Source organism: Chrysemys picta, chromosome 4 (assembly GCF_011386835.1).
Source record: "Chrysemys picta bellii isolate R12L10 chromosome 4, ASM1138683v2, whole genome shotgun sequence".
Taxonomy (NCBI): domain Eukaryota; kingdom Metazoa; phylum Chordata; order Testudines; family Emydidae; genus Chrysemys; species Chrysemys picta.
In genome coordinates, this window is record NC_088794.1 from 119,796,293 (window position 1) to 119,800,793 (window position 4,501).

A 4,501-nucleotide genomic window follows, 5' to 3' on the forward strand; every position below is an offset into this window, starting at 1 on the left:
TGAATGGTATTCAGGATTAGGTAAGGATTAAGGTAATAGGAACAAGTAGCAATGGAGCTATTTTGCAAGTCATTGTTCATCATGATTCCTAATAAAGCTTCCACATTTGAGCTATTTGTTTTTTAAAGACCTTAATGTGAGTGAAAGGCATTTTAATTATTTTTTTGTTTACTTTCCCCCATTAGTTTTTCTAAAATAAAGGTTAGAAAAACTGACACCACTGTGTGATGGGGTATTCACCCCACACCAGCCCTGAAAGGGAAAGGAAGCTGAGAAAGAGCCAATAAGTGAGAGAGATGAGGGATTTAGGCTGGAGAAGCAAACCCTGATTGGAAAATGGAGCTCAGCTGAGCAGGTGAGGGGCTGGGCTAGTATAAAGCCAGGAAGCTGGCAACAGAAATGATTGCAGTGAGGAAGTCTGCAGCTACTCTCTGTGCATTAGAGAGGGAAGAAGGGTAACCCAGGGAAAAAGTAGAAACCTGGCCCTGAGGGAAATGCGTACCCAGAAGAGAGAAGGGTAGAGAAGAGCCCCTGCGGGAGGTGTGTAGGAAGCAGCTTGGGGGAGACAGCAGCAAGAGTGGGGACTGAACAGACCTTGACAGCATGTTGTAGGGCATCCAGGCTGGAACCCAGACTAGTGGGCGGACTCAGATTCCCTTACCAGCCACTGGCAGAATGGCAGTGCCAGGACAGCAGGTCCAGTGAAACTCTTGAAGGGTAAATGACATAGTGACCTGACCAGAAGGCTTAGTCACAAAGAAGAAGCTACAGTTCTGGAGTGAAAGCAGGGCCACAGAGTGAGAGGAAGGACAATGGGTGGGGAGACTATAAATGGAGATGTCAGACCTGGAAGAGAGCTATTGCCCAGAGCAACCAGGAGGAGGTGCCACCCATGGTGAGTGAGTACCTTATGACATACTGCCTCCTAAATGTTTATCCAATAGTGCAGTATGTAAAGGCCACTTGATCTGAGCTTCTTGTCACTCTGATTTGTGGGGGGATGGGAGGTGATATATCCTTGAGTAACATGCAAATAGTTAATTCTTTAGTACTCATTGTGATAGAAAAGCATAGCGGCATCAGAGGAGCAGTGGCAAGAAAGGTGCCCCAGAATGTCTATGAGATACCATTAGAAACTTGGATGCTGACCTAGTGGTAGCTGAATCTAATGGGGAGACAACGTCACAAAATATCATCAAACCTGTACTGACCCAGAGAGGTAAAGTTCCAGCACAACCCTGTGTAATGGTTTTCGTCCTCTTCAGCTATACAGTAATGATCAGATAATAATGTGACAGTAAGGGGCAAATTCTCTGCAGACCTAGCTATGTATCTATAACATGTTCATCATCTGTATTAAAACAGGTACTTCATTATCAGATGGTTCTCTTTTTCTCTGTGATCCTAGGTGGAGAGAAGTCCACAGAAGTATGTGACTTTATCAGGGTTGCACAGAGCACAAGTCAGAACAATAGTTGTTCCTAATATTTTCAGATTAGAGCAATTTCCCTCCAGTATCACATTCAAAACTGCCTTATATATGGCTGTGCACTGGTTCATGCTATAACAGCAGTATATGGCTCAATGTTTGTTCTTATACAATATGTATAGATACATAAGGTTTATGCATTATGTTAGGGACATATGTCTTTCTATAGATACCTACAAATTATACCTTTGACTGAAAGACAATAAAGTGGAGAAGCAATCAAAAAAGGTTATCTAGAGACTTTCAAAATCCCTTTGGAAAGAAAAGGGAGGACTGAAGAGAAGCTAATGTAATCCTTTGTTCAAAAAGATGTCTATGGAAGATCCAGGAAACTGCAGGTCCCTGCACTTTACTGAGTGTAGATTTTGATGTTTTGATTTCCATAGTGAGAAGAACAAAAGAAACACTTTAACCAAGGGTAGCACAAGGGAAATCTAGAAAGCTAGGATTTAATATTTATGAATATTCCACTACAGGGAAACAATTTCAACCAATTTCTTATTTTTATTATTTTAATATGCTCTACTTGGTTGGCCTTTCATCCAGGGATCTCAGAGATCTTTACAACAGAGAATCACAAGTATCTGTGAGATGAGGGATGTGCTATTATTTGCATTATTCGTATGGGGAAGTTGAGGTATAGGGAGGTTAAGTGAATTTCCAGGGTCACACACACTCAGTGGCAGAGCCAAGACTAGAATCCAGCTCTCTGGCCTCTCCATCCTGTGCTTTGACCACAAGACCGTACTTCGCCTCAACTATAATATCTGAGTATTGTCTTCCAGCTGTATGAGGTTGGTAAACATCTGGTTAGATAAACATCTTGTAGCACAAGTTTGGGGTCTAAGAAATGATGCAAGATTAGTAGAGAGAATGTAAGTGGTGGTTCTAGCCACTTTCTAATTTCTTACGTTCCTCTTTCTCTGATGGTCTCTGGTAATGGAGGGGTTTACTGTAGTTTCCAAACATCCCCATTCATGTGAATGAAATTCACCCAAGAGTCCAAAATGTAATCAGACCAAACTATTTATTTTGTTTTGAGAGCTGAAGCCTTGGGTTACATTTCCTGTCACGATGCAGAAGCTTCAAACTGTAGTTATAAACACTACAAGCTGACTTAAGAGGAAAAAGTAGATCTCTAATGCACATTCGCCCAAGGGCACTCATTAGAGAAAAATGCAAAACAAATGATAACTTTTTGTTTCACCAGCCATTTAAAAAAAATGAAGCCATTGATCTTATGGAAGGCAAAACGTTTATGCTACATTCTAAATGAACTAGGTGCTCACCACAATGTACTGCAAGCTTTAAAATTTTCAGAGCAACTGACAGGCCTTAACAGATGGCATAACTTTGTTAGCAGGTTTCCAAGAATTAAGGCTTTTGGCAGTGTTCTTATTTTATACGTGTATTTTTTGCTGATGAAGAAAAAATGGCACAACAGCTAAGCAGAAAGGAGCTCAGAACAAGGATTTATGTATGGCAGAGCAAGGGCCTGATGCTTTCTGGGATATCAGATATCTCTTGAAAGGCACCAGACACCTTAAATGTTAATGTTAAGCGTCAATGATCAGATCCCTGGAGGCTTTAATTTTTACTGGCTAATCACATGCCAATGGGTTTTAAAATTACTTATTGATTGTGTGTATTGTATTGTGGTAGCATGCAGGAGTGCCAATCACAGACCAGGATCCCATTCTGCTAGGTGTTGTACAAAGAGAACATAAAAGATGGTCCCTGCCCGAGAAAGCTTAGAATCTAAGTCTAAAGACAGCAGGTGGATATGGACGAGGGAAAGACAAGGAAACAAGGAGTCAGTGCTGGGCAGCATGATAGGCAGTGGTCACTGCACACCAAGTGCTGAAACACTGTCAAGTTTTTTTGTAGGCCTCCCAACAAGGAGAGTTTTAAGGGGGAATGTGAAAGAGGATAATGTCAGATGTTTACAGGAAGCTCCTCCCTAGCATGAGGGACAGCACAGGGGGAAAGCAAAAGGTGGTGTTTGAAAATCTAACACATGATCAATGAATGTTGGCATCGGATGCAGAGCAGAGGCAGGATTCAACATCTCAGTGGTGAATGAGGGATCAGAAGTAGAGTGGTGATAGGCCATGAAGGGCCTTGAAAGTGAAAACAATTAGCTTGTGTTTGACGTGATGGAGAAGCGGGACACAGTGGAGGGAAGCAAAGAGAGAGAGGTGGCATGGTTCAACATGGCCAGGACAATGATCTTTGCAGCAGCATTTTGAATGAAACAATGGACATCAGTAACCCATACACATAAAGATTCATTACATGAAATTTAATTAACATGGGAGCTCCATGAAATCAGATGGTTAGTCACAATGGATGAAGTTCATTGCCAAGCAGAGGGCTGACGTGAGATTTAAATGGTGCACAGGTCTTGGCTGGGTTAATTCTCAGGATGAATTTCACTGTTTCCTTATCCCTGTTGCAGACTCTGTTCAAATAAATAAAACATAGTATGTGAAACAAAACCAAAACATCTACCTGATTTCAGCATGGAGAAGAAATAAACATCTCGTAAGGAAGTTGATTATTTATTCATTAGGCTTTCTGCAGGGCTCATTCAGTCAAGCCTTTGAGGATGGGCCTATGTTGTTTATGATGAAACTGAGCTTTCCAATGTAGTTCAACAACGTTACCTTCAGGGCATGAGACGTGAGTTTGACTCTCAAACCTACCATGCAGGGATGAAATAGGTGTGTAGGGAGAAAATGGCGGGGGGGGATATGCCATCCTGTTGAGTATAGTGCTATCTGAGAGGGAATTGGAAAGCCAGGGACATACATTTCCTTACAAAAACAATGTGGTGTGTATTATTGGTTGGAATACACACTCATGCAACACAAATGGATCAAACAGGTCATTATGCTTTCCTCTTCTTTTCTTTTTCAGTGGTAGAAAACTATCCATTTTCCCCCCTCACCACAACTTTCAAAATGCATGGTACAACATTTAACTTGTTTCTGGCAGAGCTGTGCAGAAGTG